Source organism: Bison bison, unplaced genomic scaffold (genome assembly GCF_000754665.1).
Source record: "Bison bison bison isolate TAMUID 2011002044 unplaced genomic scaffold, Bison_UMD1.0 scf7180017864533, whole genome shotgun sequence".
Classification (NCBI taxonomy): Eukaryota; Metazoa; Chordata; class Mammalia; order Artiodactyla; family Bovidae; genus Bison; species Bison bison.
The window spans coordinates 6876299-6897914 of record NW_011495082.1 but is presented as its reverse complement, the minus strand read 5'-3'; positions in this window follow the sequence as shown (position 1 = coordinate 6897914).

Here is a 21616-nt window from a genome sequence, read left to right as displayed (position 1 = left end):
GTATTCTTGCCACCTGTTCTTAATATCTTCTGCTTCTGTTAGGTCCATACCATTTCTGTCCTTTATCGAGCCCATCTTTACATGAAATGTTCCCTTGGTATCTCTAATTTTCTTGAAGAGATCTCTACTCTTTCTCATTCTGTTGTTTTCCTCTATTTCTTTGCATTGATCACTGAGGAAGGCTTTCTTATCTCTTCTTGCTATTCTTTGGAACTCTGCATTCAGATGCTTATACCACCCCTGTGCAAAAAGAAGCTTGGCTATCATTTAACAGATATGTTTTCTGGAAACTCTCATACTCTCCTTGGACTTCCTTGGATTACTGTTTGAACTTCTTCAGAAAGGTTGAATGAATGTTTCATGAGAGAATAAGAGGAAAGTTATTCCAGATAACAGAAACAGTATGTGCAAAGCACAATACAGGAAAATTGTGCAGTAAACAAAACAAAACAAAACCAGACAAAGGTAACTGTCTTTGTGGCACATTTTATACTCTTTGTATGAGTCTTCACATTTGAGGTTGAAAATGAAGACCAAAAGATGACAAATTCTATGTTTCAGTTTCATCTCCCCAGACCAAGTGGTTCTCCCTTTTTGCTCAATTTTGCATATCATGCATAGCTTAACTTTCCGTTTTCTAGTTTTGTCCATAAAACTTCACCTCATTTTTAACTTTCTCCTTTCTCTTTCTCTTCTGAAAACCTCAATGGTTTTGGTCATAGAAGTCTATGATATTTTTGATTTGTAAATGTTAGGTCATCCAAACCAACTATATAGTTTCTTGAGATGTTCCCTGTTTGTTTCTTCCCTGATTTTTCTTTTTGTTTTGCTTAATTTTTCTGCCCTTAAAAATCTTCTTTTGTAGAGTTGAAGAATGGCATTTTAGATACCAGATCATGCCTACACTTTTGCCAATATTTTATTTTATACATGGCTTTCCTAAAAATCTAAAATATGTGTCTGTCTAAGAATTTTCAGTAAACAATTTTTACACTTTTATGAACTCCTAGATGACGTATGGCTGGTGTTTGATGCCACATTTTATAATTTTATTACCTTAATTAAGAAAAGAGTTAAGAACAGCACCTGGATATGAGGAGCACTTATTAGATCTTAGCTACTATTAGTTTTGAGTACTTATAAAAAATTATTCTCCATTGTTCCAATTAACAGTTTCCATTAAAATAATTTATAGTAAGTAATTGTAAATCTAGTTACAGATGTAGATATGGAGGTAGAAACAGATGAAGTGACTTGCCAAAGATTAAACAACTAGAAAGGGGTGAAGTTGAATTCTGTATCTCTGCTCTTAACCTATTGTGGTTTGAATGCAGGGCTAAAAGAAGCCTGGAATCTGCAATAATTTGTGATATTGCTACATTAACCCTGGATTTTGTTACACTGACCTCTGAATTTTTCAGGAAAAAAGTCATGTGCAGTAAACCAGTTCATTTGGGCTTTCTGTTGCACACTGCTAGACTTAATTCCAACTATGCTGCTCCTGCTAAGTCACTTCAGTCATGTCCAACTCTTTGTGACCCTATTGACTGTAGCCCACCAGGCTCCTCTGTCCATGGGATTTTCTAGGCAAGAATACTGGAGTGGGTTGCCATGCCCTCCTCCAAATCTTCCTGACCCAGGGATCAAACCCACATCTCTTGCGTCTCCTGCATTGGTAGGTGGTTTCTTTACCACTGGCACCCCCTGGAAAGCCCAATTTCAGCTACATGCTATCTTAATTTATTCTAAGGTCACTACTACTTTCAGATCATTGTGCAATTCTTCAAATCCAAGTCAATTTCAGAGTTACAATTCTTATTGCTCCTTATATGTTCTGTCAGAAAAATTATCAGCAACAGTAGTCAAGACTTTTACTTTCACAGGAAGTTTAAGTTTAATGGAATTGGTGACCCACAGATAATTAACTAGGTGAAGGCCCCACAGCTACCATCAGTATCCCCACCTAGTTTATTTCCTGTATTAGGAGATCATCATTCCCATGCTCAGACCTTCAGTGGTGCACTTCTACCAGGCCAGCGCTAGAATCTCTCTTTTTATTTTCAACCAGCCTCAAGCATGCTTCTATCTTCATGACCTTCTGTCTTCCATGATCATAAATTTTAATGGAAATACATATCTTTGTATATAACAGTACTAGATTATGCCCGATGCCTCTTGTTGCTAAATCCATGATTTTAAGAACAAAACTTTTTAAAGAACTGGTGGATGTCTTTTGTGCTTCCCAGGTGGCTTAGAGGTAAAGAACCTGCCTGCCAATGCAGGAGATATAAGAAGTGCAGGTTCCGTCCCTGAGGAGGGTAGATCCCCTGGAGGAGGGCATGGCAACCCACTCCAGTGTTCTTGCTTGGAGAATCCCATGGACAGAGGAGCCCGGTGGGCTACATCCATGGGGTCACAAAGAGTGGGACACAACTGAAGTGACTTAGCAGCAGCAGCACGCACAGACCTCTTTCATTTGACACAGACATTTATCTCACCAATTCTCCTGGGGCTGTCTAATAGAATATGGTAGGAGTCAAGTTTTGCTTTTCAATATTAGCTCTTCAGATCAGATCAGATCAGATCAGTCTAATTGTTAATTGTTTAGTATGACATATCATAAGTAAAAACTAGGATGAAATAATGAAGAAATTAGTAAAGTTTAACAAATTTAGAAGTACAGTTGACTCTAATAACAGAGAAGGCAATGGCACCCCATTCCACTACTCTTGCCTGGAAAATCCCATAGGTGGAGGAGCCTGGTGGGCTGCAGTCCACGGGATTGCTAAGAGTCAGACACGACTGAGCGACTTCACTTTCACTTTTCACTTTCATGCACTGGAGAAGGAAATGGCAACCCACTCCAGTGTTCTTGCCTGGAGAATCCCAGGGACAGGGGAGCCTGGTGGGCTGCCGTCTATGGGGTCGCACAGAGTTAGACACAACTGAAGTGACTTAGCAGTTAGCAGACTCTAATAAAATATTTTCTATTTGTTTTATCTGGCACTGCTATTAGACAATATTTAGCTGTAGTTTAGAAATTCATCCATAGCTCTTAACATTGTATGTAATTTCAATGACCTGGCTAGATACGGGAATTAACATTAACAAATTTTAATAATTTGTTTTTTAAATTAATTTTGGTTTTATTTACTCTCCTGAAAACTGGGCATTAGGAAACAAAAACTAGAAATTTACTGGAAACTGGAACTAGGAAATCCATAATCAGTGCTTGAGCATGAGGAGGAAAATGAAGAACTACATGGTGTAAAGTTTAGGCTAGAATAACCAGATAGAATGTCTTTGAAAACTGCTCCATCTCTTGGTATTTCATTGTAAGCAGACAACCACAAGGATGATTTGATTTAAACTAGAATCTTCTCAGATATACTCTGAGGTGTAACACTAACACACTAAAATATATATCACAAAACATCCTTTGCCTTTCAAACTTAATGGCTGTCGTAATGACCATCTGCTGACTGTAGGTTTCGAGCGTCCAGTGACCTCTGACATTTATGACAAATTATGTACCAAAGTGCTAGGGACACCTTGTTAAAATGAAGCCAGAGGCCCTCAAGTTCTCAACCCCTCTTGTCTTTAAAAGCATGAGTTAAATGGTGGCAAGTGGCAGCTTGGACAGAAAACAGGCATGGCAAGAGCTAAAATAATGAAATCCTAATCTTCTACCCTTTGACTTGTGCAGCTAGCTTCACCACAACGTGCTTTCAACCATTAAACTAACCTTAGGAAGTGCCAAACCAGTTAAAATTGACTGAAAATTTGCACATCACCACACAAGATTTGTTTGATTCTTATTTGAAAATTGCACGGAGGACTGTCACCGACTATAGTATTTTAACCAACTAAATATGTTTCTCAGTCACCTCTGGTGCACAGTAAAATTGATGTCATGTAAAAAGCAGTGTGAAGAACAATTTTCAAAGTCACAAACTTCGTCTGTCTGCAAACACAGTAGCGCTAGTTGAATTAAGCAGAGTACACTATGTTGTAAAGGTCTTTAAAATGTATATGAAAATAAACTTCACTTTCTGATCCCAATTCCAGAGATACATGCTAATTTTACTTATACGGGATAAAACAAGGTTAGTAACTATTTATTAGAAAAATCTCTATGTCTAAGCTTTAGTAAACAGTAACTATTTTACTACTATTGTCATAAAGTCATGAAAGTAATATACAAAAATAAGAAGAAATGCAATTTATTTATAGAAAAGCAATGCAAGCATATTTGTGGTCTTGTGACACAAGGTAATGGTCTGAGGACAAGACTTACTTTAATTTAACCTAGTTATTGTTAAGCTTTTTGAGGTAAACTGTACAAAATGAATGTATATAACAACACATAATGGGATGTCATAGGAATGTTGACTTACTGTGAAATATTCAGACATTTCTCAAGCAAACCTTTAGGAAAATGGGACTCAGTGTTAAATTTATCAGCTGTGTTCTTTTGACTGATTAATATAAAACAGACTGTGTGCTCTTTGGCATTAAAAAAATATAAACTGATAAAGAAAACTACAGAAAATGAAAGCTTATACTAATGATGTAAAAATCTATACTGTACCCTAAAGCTTATCTAAAAAGCAGCTTATCTATTTTTTATAAAAAAAAAATGAGTAGGTTTTCACAACTTTGTTTTATTGGAGATGTTACAGTTTTGAAACTTATTGTAGATAAAGTGCTGATTTGTCTAAAGGAGAATTTATGACCTCTAGAAAACTAACTTATGATGGAATGTAATTTTTTGTGTGTGGCATTAGAAGGTTTTCATTTAACATGTTTGAAATTCCAAATTGGATTATTTCATAAAGAAAATGAATTCTAGAAATATACAATCACCATGGTTCTTCTGCATTTTAGAAACTGTGTCAGGCAATTGTTTCTCTTACTTTTGGTCTTGACTACTTTCAAAGGACTTGGGCCACAGATACAGATATTGCACCATTCTCTCCTGTTAGATAATTATAAATCATGGTTTCCTATATAAAATATGCACATAATATCACTTCATGGCAAATATATGGGGAGACAATGGAAACAGTGAGAATTAAAAGACACTTGTTCCTTGGGAGAAAAGCTATGACCAATCTAGACAGCATATTAAAAAGCAGAAACATTCCTTTGCTAACAAAGGTCCATTTAGTCAAAGCTATTGTTTCTCCAGTAGTCATGTATAGATGTGAGAGTTGGACTATATAGAAAGCTGAGAGCCAAAGAATTGATGCTTTTGAATTGTTTTGTTGGAGAAGACTCTTAAGAGTCCCTTGGACTGCAAGGAAATCAAACCAGTCTATCCTAAAGGAAATCATTCCTGAATATTCACTGGAAGGACTGATGCTGAAACTCTAATACTTTGGCCACCTGATGCAAAGAGCTGACTCACTGGAAAAGACCCTGATGCTGAGAAAGATTGAAGTCAGGAAGAGAAGGGGACGACAGAGGATGAGATGGTTGGATGGCATCACCGACTGGACGGACATGAGTTTAAGTAAGCTCCGGAAGATGGTGAGGGACAGGGAGGCCTGGCATGCTGCAGTCCCCATGCAGTCCATGGGGTCACAAAAAGTTGGACATAACTGAGCGACTGAGCTGAAATATATTAATATGTCTACATATATATATGTGTGTACATATATATATAGTATTTATAACTCTATCATCTTTCATTTGAATATTTTAGTTAGCTTTTCAGAGACAAAATTTGGTCTTAAGCAAAGTTTGAATGTGTTTCTAGTTCCTTTCTGCCTTTGCATTTCAGGAGATTCTTTCACCCTTATCCAGTGCCTTTGCTTGTCTTTTTTGCCCCCACAAGGACCCCGGTTTCTCTTTTCCCACACTTCTCCTCAAAAGTGGCAGCCATGTTGCAGTCCCTAGAATATGGCAGAAATTAGATTTCTCTTCTGATAATTAACAAAATGGTACCAATGAACACAGTATTACTGGAAGATTTTTTTCTTTGAAAGGTTAGATCCAGAACCTTAGAGATCAAATTACCCAATGATTTTTTCTTATAAATAGATTTTAAATTAATTTTTAAAATTAATTAATGGAACTCCTTTTATGTTTCCATCCAGTCCCATCACTTCATGGCAAATAGATGGAGAAACAGTGTCAGACTTTACTTTCTTGGGCTCCAAAATCACTGCAGATGGTGAGTGTAGCTGTGAAATTAAAAGACGCTTGCTCCTTGGAAGAAAAACTATGACCAACCTAGGCAGCACATTAAAAAGCTGTCTTTTTAATGTTAAAAAGAGACATTACCTTGCCAACAAAGGCCCATCTGGTCAAAGCTATAGTTTTTCCAGTAGTCGTGTATGGATGTGAGAGTTGGACTATAAGGAAAGCTGAGCAGCGAAGAACAGATGCTTCTGAATTGTGATGTTGAAAAAGACTCTTGAGAGTCCCTTGGACAGCAAGGAGATCAAACTAGTCAATACTAATGGAAATCAGTCCTGAATATTCATTGGAAGGACTGATGCTGAAACTGAAACTCCAATACTTTGGTCACCTGATACAAAGAACTGATTCACTGAAAAAGACCCTGATGCTGGGAAAGATTGAAGGCAGGAGGAGAAGGGGATGACAGAGGATGAGATGGTTGGATGGCATCATCGACTCAATGGACATGAGTCTGAGCAAGCTCTGGGAGTTGGTGACAGACAGGGAAGCCTGGTGTACTGCAGTCCATGGGGTCACAAAGGGTTGGATGTGACTGAATGACTGAACTGAACTGACTGGAGATATTTCTGTGAAGATATCACTTATTTGAATTGGAAGTGAGAGGCCAAGAGCCCTAATTGGTCATCTTGACTTTCTCCTCCCAAACTTCTCTGGAGTTTACTGTGTCTTGTAAAGAACTCCATGAGTAGTAGACTTTGAAAAGTCTTACATAATCAGACTACACAGACACAAAACTAAGTCCAAGAAAAGTGAAGTGGCTCTAGCTTTTTTTTATGTCTGAAATGTCCTTCCTTAGTCAATGTCTATTTAAAAACCCTTTTCATGGGACTACTACTCTGTCATGACCTAACTGACATCTCTCAGAAAAGATCATCATACACTAATTTTTTTTTCACCAAGCTCTTTGTCTTTAAATAATACTCTATTGCAATCCTTTGTGTAGTCCATGGTAGCAGAGAAAACTTAACTCATTTTTATCTCTAGTACCTACCAATCAGTGTCTGACTATAGTAATTACTGGTTTAATGTTAACAGAAATCAATGTTTTCTTTAGAGTTGACAGGAGTTATTCTATGGTTTTATACTAGCAGAAAAAATAACAAGCTAAGCTAGCATGACCAGTTCTCCAATTGCTATAGCAAGACTATCTACTATGTGATTTTGAGACTCTTTTCTAATAAGAATGTATATTAAGACTTCGGTCTCACTATTCAACTCAAAACAAATGAAAATCATAAGAATTTTAGACAGAAAATAAAATACAATGGTTATGCTAAGGCAGTTTTTTTGTATCATGCTTTGTAGCTAAATTTGTCTAACATTTCTGATTGCCACAATTACCTTTTGCCACTGCATTTATACTTTCTGCATGCATTCATACATGGTTTCCTATATATATATATTTCCTGATCTTCATCTTGGCTGGTGGGTGAAGATGTTTGCCTTCTCCTCACTTGCTGCAATAGGCTGCTTCTCATTTCACAGCGAGTAGGTCTCTTCCACCCATACTCAGGGATTTCACTCTGTATCCATTAACTCAGTGTCACAGAGCAGAAATTGTGATGTTCTAGGATGGTCTGAAATGGAATGGTTTACTATAAAGCATAAATATTCATTGTTCATGGGTTCTAATAGAAGATACAGTGTCTGTTTTCTACATGTTCAGGAATAAATTTACTTGTCAAGCCATAGATCAAACACCTATTCCCATTTAAGTATACCAAAAATACTCACATTTACATCCTGAACCTCTGCGGTCTCTGGTTAAAACGGATAAAATCTGTTATCCTCTTGTAACATTCTGCACTTGTTCCTAATCAAATGCCTCCTCACCTACTCAAAGACATCGCTCCAGCAATTCTCCCTGTTTCCTGCATCTTCCTTTTCTTTTCAGTGTACAAACACAATATAACATTCTCCACTTTTACAACAAATCCCTCTCTTGAGCTCTCTCACTGATTATCACTGTCTACTTACCACCCTGGCACTTTTCTCTTATGCCTTACAGCAAAACTCCCAGAAATAGATTCTATATGCATCTCAATTTCCTCCCTTTCTTTCCTCCTATTTTCTCTTGAATCAATGCCAGTCAGTCTTTTTGTTATTCTGAAATTCAAAATTATCTTGCCAAAGGATAGGAGACAGGGGCATTTATAATCCTGAGTCCTGTCTTCTCATTACTGAGAATTGCCTGTGGGGTCCTTGATTCCATACACTACCACAAGGGCTGAGTGAGTTTTTTCATTTTGGAAAAAAAAAAAAATCTTGAGGCAGTGAAGCAGGAAAACTTGGGAGTTTGTTAGCATGGACTGAAACCGTCTACCCCAGTTTCAGCAGAGCCTAGGGACTGGCCAAGGGCACATGCTCCACAGGACCCACAAAATGTCTGCTTTGATCTTTTCCCTGTTTGTTCCATGTATTCTCTTTTTAGGAATCCTCCTCATTTTCCTAACCTTTAAATTACTCCCCAGCACTTTCTCTTTTTTAAACTAGGTTTACTACTTATCTGAGCGTACGTGGTCCAATTATTTTGAAATCATGTGTGTAATGTTTAAGTTTTTATTTACCTTTTTCCTAAATTCTAGACCAATACATGAGGTATCTTCACAATACCTCTCCCTGAATGTTAGTTCAAAACCAAACTCTTGACCTAAATTTACCACGAAACTGAGTAATTCTCCTCTGAGGAATCTACCCACAAGAAATAAAGACATAGTTTTTATAAACCTTGTGTGTGAATATTCAAAACTGCATTATTTTTATTTAAAAATCCAACTGGTAACATATCTATTTAATCAAATGCTATTCAGCAATTAAAAGAGGTGAAGTATTGATACGTGCTTTAACATGGATGAATCTCAAAACATTGCACTAAATAAAATGAAACAGACTAAAAAACCTGAATATTGTGTGATTCTGTTTATATGGAATATCCAGAATAGGCAACCCTACCAAAGTAGAAAGTAATTTTTACCACATTCAGACTAAGAATGTTCTAATCACAGGGTCTTTGAGTTTGCTTTCCCTGGAACTAGAAAACTTTTCTTCCAAATATATTGTTCATTTCATTTCTTTTAGCTTTTGCCCAAATGACAGATGTTCATAGGGGCCTTTTCTGATCAACCAAACTATAACAGCTCTTGCAATCCACCATTCTCAGTTCTCATTTGGCTTTACTTAATTTTTTAGCTCTTATCACAAATGGGCATAAACTGTGTTTGTTTTGTCTATATCTATCAACAAAGTAGAGACAGGGAATTCATCTCTTGACATGTCTGTGTGCAAAGGGACTAGAATAGCACTTGGCAGATACTAAGTGATCAAGAAATTCAGTCATCCGTCCATCTGTCAATCAATTTGTTCATTCTTCCATTCAACATTTTTCCCTTTAAAGATTCTAGATCTAAATCACATGTAGTGATGCTGTCAATGTATCAAATAGTGTATTTTTAGAAGGAAAGGGGAAAAAGAGAAGCCAGGGTATGGTGAAGTTAACAGAGACAAATTGACAGACAGAAATAGATATGTGTCTGTAGACTAATAATAGCAGGATAAGTTGGATAGAAGCGTAGTTGCTGCCTGTGTGTCCCTGAGTGACAAGCCCACCCACTGAACTGGAGTTCAGGAGAAAGGTTAAGTCGAGAGACAGGACTTGGGACTCATCTGCCTAGGGGTGATAGTTAAAACTGATGTATCCTTAGTTCCTGTCAGCAGCTGCTCCTACACACTCGGGAACTCTCCATTAACATTTAAACTGACTGTCAAGTCCATAATTTTGTCCTTTCTCATCCATCAGTTGCCTTCTTCCTTTTAAAATGTTGAAGTCCTCCCTGTCCACTGGTACATTTTCCACTGCCAACCACCAGTTCTCCAGTATTTTCTATTTTCAAAAAGATTTCGCTTTATTATCTAGCCTGACTCCATCTTATTTTTCCTCCTTTCCTCTCCTTCCTTAGTGTATTATTTCATTTCAGCCATCTTCAATGGGAGAACTCTTGACTGCCTTCTGTGGTCAAATTTACCTTTCTTCACTTCTGACTAGTTGCCTTCATGTCTCAGTGTCTAATAACCTGCTCAGTGGGGAGCATGATTTCCCTGCAATAGAATTTTGCTAGAATTGAACTTCTGTTTCTTTAAAACTACTTAGACTTTGTACTTGCTTGAAAAAGCTTGAACCTGAGAGAATGTAAGCAAGCTGAAAAATATTATTTATAGGACTTTATAAAATATAAAAAAGTACAGGTAATTGTGGGCATGGACACAAATTCATCTTTTAATAAATGAATATGTTTTGAATTTTAACTCTCTAAAAGAAACAAGGTTCAATGTAACTGCATATCTATTGAATTTATAGTCTTATTGAAATAAGAAAAGAAAACTTCATGGAAGAGTGGTCATGAAAAGGTAAGGAGTAGGTTATAACTTAATAAAAAATTAAAGATAAGTCATGGAGAATTAAGAGAAAAGGAAAAATGTCCATTTAGGAGAGGTAAGAATAATCAGAGAAATGTAGCAGAGATAAAAGTTCTGTATTTCTCATTGTAGAAGTGTGCTCTTACCAAAGCATGGCAGTTTTAAATTATAATAAAAGGAAAAAATACATAGAAAACCCCATGTTCCAATTGTTAAAAACATATAAGTAGTATAGAATATTAATTTCATTCATGTGAGAAAAAAAAGCATTTCAAATAATTGTCACAATGTGAAATATCACTTATATAACTGTCTAGACTTTTGGTAAATGCTTTTGATATGTACCCAAGAATATCTAAACAACTCATGTAAAGTTAGGAAGAAAATCATCAGGAATAATATAGGGTTAGTATAGAACTTCTCCATCTTTGGCAGCAAATAATCAACGTGATTTGGATATTGACTAGATCACATAGTGGATATTAAAACAAGTTCTCAGTGAATCCCTAAGCTGATGCTCTTTCTAATGTAGTATATTGTCTCCCTCTATATTTGAATCGAAATGAGAATATACTTACATGTTTAGTTGTCTTGATATCTCAAAATATAGCCTGTGATTATACTTCAAATCCACTATAGGTTGCTGGTGTTAATTGGGCTAAAATTTCTGAATTTGTGCATCTGCAGTTAAAAGGCAAATATTGGGGAAATGATCAAATAGGCTTATCTTTGGATATCAAATTTCCTAGCCCAAAGTAATCTAGAAGATCAAAATCTATCAAGGACAAAAAGAAAGAAGAAAGGTGGAAGAAAAGGTCTGGAGTATTGGTTCTCCCTGGAAAGCAAAGCTCAAAAAGGACTCCCTCCTGCCAGGGCTCTTTGTATGGTTGGTGATGGGGAGGAGAGGGCATTGAGATCCTTAGCCAAAGAAACAGAGACCAAAATGGGAAAGGAAGTGTGAACCCATCAAAAGAAAATTTCTTGAATTGATTACAGTGCCTTGAATTTGGTGCTTCATGCTGCTGCTTTACACTAGGGCATTAAACCAAAATTTAACTCTTTATATATATATTAGCATACTTCATTGGTTCAAACATGCATATGTTTTCACATTTTAAACTCTGTGAAATCAGAATGTGTATTGCATTTTATGTAATAAGAGAGCATTGCATCTTAGTTAATTGGCAGCATTTTTATTTCTTAGTAGTGGTGTATCTTACGATTGATGGTATATTAGATTTAATGAAGGATCGTAAGTGAGGTTCATGTGAAATGTGTATGAGTCTATTCTTAGGTCTTCCACTGATGCTCAGCATCACTTCCACTGCAAATCCTATTCTGATCTAAATTTTATTAGTCTTTATTACAAGACTAATATCTTATAAATGTATCATTCAAGCTCCTTATCTGTTCTATTCCTCTATGAAGATGATGTGATGTTAATTGAGAAAAAGAGTTTAAATATTCCATTTATATGAGCAGTATATATAAAAGCTATGAAATCTTCATGGCATTTAAAATAGAATTTTTAAAATCTCACAGGATTCAGAATACTTTTACTTTTTAATGAATTTTCAAATTTTGCAAGATGTTTGATTTTTGGAACCTTCTGTAGTCTAAAGAAATATTTTAACTAAGTAGTTGCTCTGAGATATAAGGACTGAGTTCAATCTAAAAGGAAGTCTTCTGTCTAATAAATTAAGTGCTGGTTAAACCCTGAAAGCAAAAGCTCTGAGCTGTATGTTTCTAGCTGGATTCTCAGTTTTTGTTTTGTTTTTTAATAAGGCATAGTTTCCCATGCAGTAACATATGGTTTTAATATTTGAGCATTCTCAGCCATTTTCCCCATATGTTTGTTGTAATTGACTAACCACACATGGCCAAATTCTGTCCTTAGATGAGCACAGAGAACACTTTCTGGGGTCGAGGAAAATAAGCACATTTCATACAGCAACCTATGGTCCTCAAACCAGGCTCCTATCAGTCTTTGCACAATAATGAATAGTGCAAATGAATGATTATTAATGCATTTTAGAAGTGACTCTGAATGCAGAAGCTCCCTTGCTCTGAAAATCTCTGAGACGAGCTGTTTGACAAAGGAGCTGTTGAAAGACTTTGGAAAAGCTGTGTGCAATGATGCACATGCTTTGAGTTGGGGGATGGGGAGCATCAAAACGATTAGTAATGTGACATGTCAGAACTACCCAAGGCATGTTTCACTTATTCATTCCACAATTTAGCACTTATCTAGGCACGAAGTATACATTGTTCTCAGGGAGTTCCCATTCTAGGAGCATAGTACCTACAATAAACAAGCAAATTAATAAGCCAGGGGGTTATATAAGTACAATAAAAATGATAAAATGGAATAATATTAGAGTGGTGGGAATAGTTTTACAAGGGTGTTTAGAGAAAGTCTTCTCTTGGAAGAAGTGATATTTGACCTGAGGCCACACTGATGAGAAAGAGGCAACCATGTGAAATCAGCAGTGGAAATAAAGATACGATAGACAGGAGCCTTGGCAGCCTCTAAGACTCGTACAACCTCATGGTCTGGAGGGAGGTGGGATGGGAAGTATGGGCAAGGACCAGACCATGCAGGTTCAGGTAGACCACGGAAAGTTTTGTGAATATTAGTTTAAGCACACTGGAGTGTTTTAAGCAAAAGAGTGAAGCAAATTGATTTATTTATACATATATATTTAAATATCCTATTAGATTTGCTTTGCCATCAAATGACCACCACAAAAATAACTATTTATGCAGCAGTGGAAAATATAGAGGATTCAACCATTTGGTAGGAATGACATTTATAACATTGGCAGGGATATTTCAAGACATTAAAAATCTGAGACATGATTTCGGTTTTCTCTAATATAGTGATTTCAATAGGCATAAGGTCCTTGAATTCTTATATACAATCTAAGAAGAAATCTTCCTGCGAGCTTTAAAGGGAAAGTAAAACAGAATGATCCACATGTGAACCTCACACAATTAATATAAACATCTATGACAATAATTAGGAAAATTGAATGAAAGGTGTGATACTAAAGCTTTTTGATGGGTAAGGATTTTTGAAAAAAAATGATGTATTTGGAAAATTGAAGTTTGGCAGATATATATAAAATAAAATTTTCACTAACCCTGTGTAACTTCAACTTGGATCATTTTTTAATTCATTTTAAATGTGATGTACTGATACTTATATGTCAGTAATAAGGGTATTATAACTTTTGAATGATGTTTAATTTTCAAAATAGCAAAGGGAAAAATTTTAATATATGACAATGAAATTACCCAGCATCTGATCTTCCCTTTTTTGTTCTCTAAGATGATGACAAAGTAAAATCACAGAAAATAAAACTACATCTTTGGAAACAATTAACAAATGTTGTTCTGAGCCATGGAAATTTGGGGTTGTTGTGTTACCACAGCATACATTAGACTATCTTACTAGTGTAGCCAATAAATAGACATTTCCTCTATTTACCTCCAAATTAAGTTAGAAAATCCATGTCTTCTCAACATCTCTAGACAAAGTTCCATCATCCTACATTTATCCGTTTAAAGATTTTTGTATCAAAATGAACTTGGTCTGATATTAGTGAGTGAAAATCTCTCAGTCATGTCTGACTCTTTGTGACCCCATGGACTGTAGCCTGCCAGGCTCCTCTGTCCATGAAATTTTCCAGGCAAGAATACCGGAATGCTATATATATATATATATATATATATGTATACACACACACACACACATATATATATAAAATAAATGTTCTTTATCTATTCTTCTGTAGATGGACATTTAGGCTGTTTTCATGTCTTGGCTATTGTCAGTGGTACTACTTTGAAAATAGAGGTGCATTTTTTTTAATGTAGTTTTTTCTGGGTATAAACCCAGGAGTGGGATTGCTAGATCATATGGCAACTCTATTTTTCTTTTCTTTTTTTTTTTTTTGAGAAATTCTGTTTTCCACAGCAGTTTCACCAGTTTGCATTCCTACCAAAAGGGATGGTGGGTCTTGACACCGTTTCTAGTATTTCTTACAGGTAGACTTTTTAGTGATGGTCATTCTGGGGCCATATGAGGTGGTATCTCATTGAAGATACCTCATTCATGAAGGTACATTATTCAATGAAGGTATCTCATTGAAGATCTCATTGAAGATTTGTATTTCTCTAATAATTAGTGACGTTGAGCATCTTTTCAAGTATCTATTGGCCATCTGTTTGTCTTCTTTGGAGAAATGTCTCTTTAGGTCCTCTACGTGTTGAATGTCATGATAATCATACTATGAACATTTGTGTACGAGTTCTTTTTTTGGTACATGTACATTTGTGCAAATGTTTTCAGTTCTCTTGGGTGTATACCTAAAGGTAGAATATCTGTGGCATATGTTTAACTTTTTGAGAAACTGCCAAAATTTTTAACAGCTATATCATTTTATATGCCCACCAGCAATGTATGTGATTCCAACTTCTCCACATCCTCACCAACACTTGTTACATTTTCTCTATTGTTTTCAGTGAACATCCTTGTTCTTTGAAGTGGTATTTCATTATGGTTTTGACTTACCTTTCTCTAATGATGAATGATGCTGTGCATTTTCTTATGTGTTCATTGGCCATTTGTATATTTTCATTAGAAAAATGTCTATTCACATCATTTGCCCATTTTGTAATTGAGTTATTTCTTTGTTTTGTTGTGAGCTATTTTTATATTCTGGATACTAAATGCTTATCAGATATATAATTTATAGATATTTATATATATATATATTATATATAATCAATTCTGTGATTGTCTTTTCATTTTATTGATAGTGTCTTCTGAAGCACAATGTTTTTATATTGAGATAAATTCTAGGTTATCTATTTTTTGTTTTGTAGCTTTTACTTTTGGTGTCATACCCAAGAAATCTTTGATAAATCTGAGCTCATGTGAATTTATATGTTTAAGTCCTTCTAAGGTTTTCAGAGTTATTAGCTCTTATGTTTATGTTTGTGATCCTTTCTGTCTTAATTTTTGTGTATTGTGTGAGGGGTCCAAATTCGTTCTTTTGCATGTGGATATTCAGGTTTCCCAAAATTCTTTGTTGAAAATATTATAATCCTATAACCCCCCCACTGAACACTCTTGGTTATACAGAAATCAGTTTACCATAGATGAACGGGTTCATTTCTCAACACTTAATTATTTTCCCTTGATCTGTACATCTAGCTTCATGCCAGTAAACATTGAATTGATTATTATAACTTTATAGTAAGTTTTAAAATAGGAAAATATGGGTCCTTCAGCGTTATTCTTGTTTCTCAAAATTACTTTTGTTATCTAGAGTCCCTCGGATTATAAATTTTACAACGAGTTTTTCTTTTCCTGTAAAAATAAGCACCTGGACTTTTCATTGGTATTGTGTGTGTGTGTGTGTGTGTGAAAGTCGCTCAGTCATGTCCGACTCTTTGCAACCCCATGGACTATACAGTCCATGGAATTCTCCAGGCCAGAATACTGGAGTAGGTAGCCTTTCCCTTCTCCAGGGGATCTTCCCAACCCAGGGATCGAACTCAGGTCTCCCTCATTGCAGGTGGATTCTTTATCATCTAAGCCACTAGGGAAGCCCTTCATTGGTATTGGTTTTGGTGAATTCTATACATCAGTTGGGGATTACTTCCATCTTAATTATTTCCATCTTTAATCTTTAATCCACTAACAGAGGATATCTTTCCATTTATTTAACTCTTGTTTAATTTATTTAAATATGTTTTCTAGTTTTCAGCATACAAGTCTTGCACTTCTTTGGTTAAATATTTTCCTAAATATATTATTCTTTTTGATGTTATTGAAAATAGAATTATTTTCTTAATTTCGTTTTCAGGTTGTTCATGGATAATATGAAAGTGAAAGTGGTAAAGAAAGGGAATGGCAACCCACTGCAGGATTCTCGCCTGGAAAATTCCATAGACAGAGGAGTCTGGCAGGCTACAGTTTATGGGGTCATACGCAAAGAGTGGGACACAACTGAGCAACTAAAACTTTGACTTTTCATTATATTCTGTAAATTTGCTGACCTCATTTCCAGGCTGTGACTATGTGTCTATGTGTGTATTACTTAGCATTTTGCATATATGTAAGATAACACCACCTGCACGTAGATAGTTTTACTTCTTCCTTTCCAATCTGAATCATTTTATTTCTTTATCTTGCCTAACTTCCTTGGCTAAAAGTCCTATACAGCGTTGTAGAAGAATAGAAAGACCTGATACCCTTGTCTGGTTCCTTACCTTAGGACGCTTTCAGTCTCTCACCACTACATTTGATGTTAGTTGTGAATTTTTCAGAGAAGTCCTTTATCAGGTTGAGGATTTTTTTTTTCCGCTCCTAGATTGTAAGTGTTTTTATTATGAAAGTGTGTTGTATTTTGGCAAATGCTTTTTCTATGTCTATTGAGATGATCTTTTTTCTTTATTAGTGTGATATATGATGTTGATTTTAATATGCTCAACAAGTCTTGCATTCCTGGAATGTATCCAACTTGGTAGTGATATATCATCCTTTTTATATACTCCTGAATTCCATTTGTTAGCATTTTATCTTTATTCATAAAAATATTGACATGATTTTCTTTTCTTATGGTATCTTTTCTGACTCTAGAATTAGGGTAATACTGGCTTCATAGAATGAATTAAGAAGCATTCATTTCTATTTTTTGGAAGAGTTTGGAAAGGGTTGGTATCAATTATTTTTATTTTGATTGGAGGAAAATCACTTTTCAATGTTGGGTTGGTTTCTGTCATACAACACTGTGTATCAGCCATGATTGTACATATGTCACCTGCCTTCCCTCCTCCTACCCTATCCCTCTACATAACACAGGGAGCACAGCCTGGCACTCTGTGATGGCATTAATTCTTTTTTACACATCTGGTGTAATACAGCAATGAAGACATCTGGCCCTGGGCTTTTCTTTGTTATAAATTTTTATATTAGTAGCTCAATTTCTTTCCAGATTTTCTCTTTCTTCTTGAATTAGTTTTGGTAGGTTGTGTGTTTCTAAGAATCTGTGCCTTTCATCCAGGTTACATAATTTGTTGAAATATAAGTATTCATATTATCCAATTATAATTCCTTTTACTTCTGTAAAGTGAGAAGTAATGTCATTACTACAATTCCCAATTTGAGTAGTCTTCTCTCTTTTTTTCCTGGTCAATCTATTTGTAGATTTCTCTATTTGTTTTTACTGACTTCTGTATCTTTGAATTACCCATTTTAGCTATTTCTGCTCAAGTCTTTATTTCCTTCCTTCTTCCTGTTTTGAGTTTAGTTTTCTTCACTTTTTCCTATTGCTTATGATATATGATTGATTTACAATTGACATTAAAGTAGGCATTTGATGTAGATCTGGATTTAGGTCATTTTTTCTTTAAAGACTACTTTTACTGTATCCCACAAGTTTTGCTATCTGGTATTTTCATTTTCATTCCTGTCAAGTATTTTCTAATTTCTCTTATGATTTCTTCTTTGCTTATTTGTTATTTAGGAGTATGTTGTTTAACTTCCACATACTTGTAAATTTTCCAGTTTAAATGACCATCTTATTAGTTATCAAGGATGCTAAAAAGGCTTTTACAGAACAGATGTTTTCAAAGTGCGCAAAGCAGTATGATCTATGAAGCTAGTATCTAGAGCCCTGGCAAGACCCTATCCAAGCCCACTGCAGCCATCCTGCACCCACTTTATTGTGTTCCTATATTCCCTGTGAAAGTAAAGAAGGTGTTATTTGAAGAGAAGGAAAAAAGCAAAGATGTGTCAACTCTCATTTCTCTGTCAGATGTTTACTACAGGCAGGAGAACACATTCTCAAATGTCTCTATCTCCATTCCAACAGGTTATATCTTTACTTAGCCATTCCCCCCCCACCTTCCCAGCTCCATTCCCTGCTGTTTGGACCTGGTGGATGAAGAGAATAAAACATAAGTGCTGACGATTTTAAAAGGATGGCGTGATTGAGGTGAAAAAGTTTGGTTAAGTCTTTTTTCTCCCTCATGGTATGTGTTATAGACTTTCCTTCTTCAACTAGTAGAGACCATGAGAAGTAGGTAAATGTCCCATTTCTAAAGATTTTCAAAATATCAAGTTCCAAATTAATTTTTAATTTTCTTTCTTTCATCCTTTAACATTGAAATAGAGAGCTCTGCCCTTATTTTCCTTAAGAAAAGCAATTCATGAGAACATCAGCTTTGCAAAGCAACTGGTCATTATTTCTGTGATCTCTTCAAATGTATGTTCTTTCCACTAACATGGATAGTTCAATATTTTGCTATCACAAAGCAGCATAAATAACCCCGATGATGCTTCTATTGAAAAACTCCCCAGAGTACAAATACAAAACCTAATTAATTTAGCAAACCTTTTAGGGTGCCACACATGCCCTGAGCCTATAGTTAATAACTTACTCAGAATCTGTACTTTCCTATCCTAATATTTTAGACTCATATGAGTTGTATATATATTTTTAAAAGAAACTACTGTCTTAGTGAAGTAAAAAATGAATGGCAACTTAGAATACCTTATAATCTATTATGCAAAAATTTTTATTAATTCTTTTATAATAGCTTCTGGGCAATACTCAGCCCTTGCAACATGGTTCCCGCAAAAAACAGTGAAGTGACATCTTTGATATTTGACCTAAGGAAAGGGGTAAGGCTCATGAAAAGTGTCATCACTTAACATACTTTTGTAGGCTAAGCTCCTTGTACAGATAAAATGAATTCAATATACAACCTTGTTATTCAGTTTTTATAGAAAATCTTAGAGGCCAGTAATTTCCAGAGTCTACACAAATTGCTGTTATTGATGAGTCTGGATACACCTATGATATAAGACTTGAGAGGATCGATGAAAAATTTTGTGAAGAGGGCACAAACACTGCCCCACGATTGAACTAAATCAAAAGTTGATGTGTTTCTACTTGCTAGTAATGATTGCAAAGTCTTCGTGTATGCCTCACATAACAGACGTACTGAGTTGATCCTGTAAACAGGCAGAAAGCCTGTATGGTGCTTTGAACACAATAGGCAATAGCTGAATACTGTGGTTGACTACAAAAGAAATGGAAGTACAAGGACATATAACACCAGCAAATTTCTTTTTCTAAGTTTAAAAGCAAATTTCTTTTTTTTTTAGTTTCTTTGGCCACTAAGAGACAAACACAAATCTCCATCACTCTTGCTATCCCAGGCTTTAAAATAGTGCTTTCATGTATTGTAAAGATAGAATCAGATTTTTAAAAATCTGCATTTAAGAGGCAAATAAGGGGAAACAACCAGGCAAAATCCCTAGAATAGAAATGACCACAGTAGTTTGGGAAAAGTGTAATATTCAGACAAGCCAGTGGGTGAAAAGGCAGCAGTAGGGATATTTTTTGAGAATGATGGAAGTCCTTTTTAGTATCGTTATGTCTGGGCCAAATAAGAGAGTGACTGAAGGTTAATCCATGTGCGGCACTAGTGACGACAATTTTGGTAGATTGATAGAAGTGGCAAGAGAAGAGAAAGAAGACCAGTACACATCGGAGGTCAGCAGGTTGAAGGAGTTGACTCGCAATGATTTCTGCTTTTCCCGCTGAGTGGGAGTAAAGGTTATCTCCTGGGAGTGAGGTATTGGTGTCAGGGTAAGTGTCTTAGAGAGATGAGACTGAATTTGAAATAGTTGCTGTAAAGCATGGCTGAGAGAGCTGTCCAGGCAGCCCTGGGACCTCACTGGGGCTGCAGACCATGATCACAGAAGGTCATACGTGATTTAGTGGGGAGCCAGGTACCGCTGTGAAGTTGCCTCTTACACTCTGGGTTTCTTTTGAAGATAAGGGCCATATCATAGGTTTTTAACCTCAGCAGGTATTATTATACATGAATTCTATGAATATATAATGATGTACAATTATTTACTGAATAACGAAATACTGATGTATATCACAAGATGTCAATGGCAACTACTGACTTATTCGTGTATCAGCAGATACATAAACTTCCCCATTTTTTGACTGTGCTAACAATGGCCCCAAACTCTCACACTATGGTTCTCTTTGTCTGTGGCCCATATTTTCTCAGTCAAGTGATGGTGATCATAGTGATCAAGTGATGGTGATATATCATCTACCAAATTTACCAACTGCAAAATGTTTCCAATGGCAATTCTTGATATTATGGTTGTATTAGAGAAGATCCCCAAAAGAGAATAGCCTGCTTGTGTTTTTCTTAATCCTTATTTCCACACTGTTTTGCATCACAGAAATACACTTTTCCTTAATGGTAAGCAGTTAGATTTATTGTCAATTCAAAAATTCATATCTTAAATGCTAGATCAACAGTACTAGAACTCATGCTAACCAAACAGGAAAGCTTCCTATTTCCTTTGTACCATGAAATTCTAGACAGAGTTAATTCACAGATAAAACTTAAATTAAACCTCTAAACTAGTTCTGTAAAAGACAATGATGAAAAACGTTACCTCCCATTATCTCTGTCTTCTCAATTCTTTGTGATGACTTTTGTTCCCGTGTACATGGTTAGAAGTGAGAAGTGATGATTAAAAGAAAAAGAAGAATAGAATAGCCTAGGCCTGTAATCTACATCGACTAATATGAAGGAATCAAGTTGGATGTGTGATGGCCAGTCTCAGCCATGTCTTAGGACAGCTAGAAAAAGATACATTTCACATCAATTCTAAATGATTTCTGTGCTTTTCCATTCATTTTAGCTGTACCAAAGAAGGGGGCAGGCTGAGACTCAGGAAGATCACATAGCTGATGGCTTTCAAAATGAGACTATATGGGATGTATTAGAACATCAGGTCTTCATTCTAAATTGTGCAGACACTAGTATTCACTTAAAAAGTATGCCAGAAAAAAAATTGCCTGATCACAGTCATGTTTTAAGATCTTTAATGCTTGTCTATGATTAGGGGTAAAATAGCTTTACTTTTTTTTTTTTTTTTAAA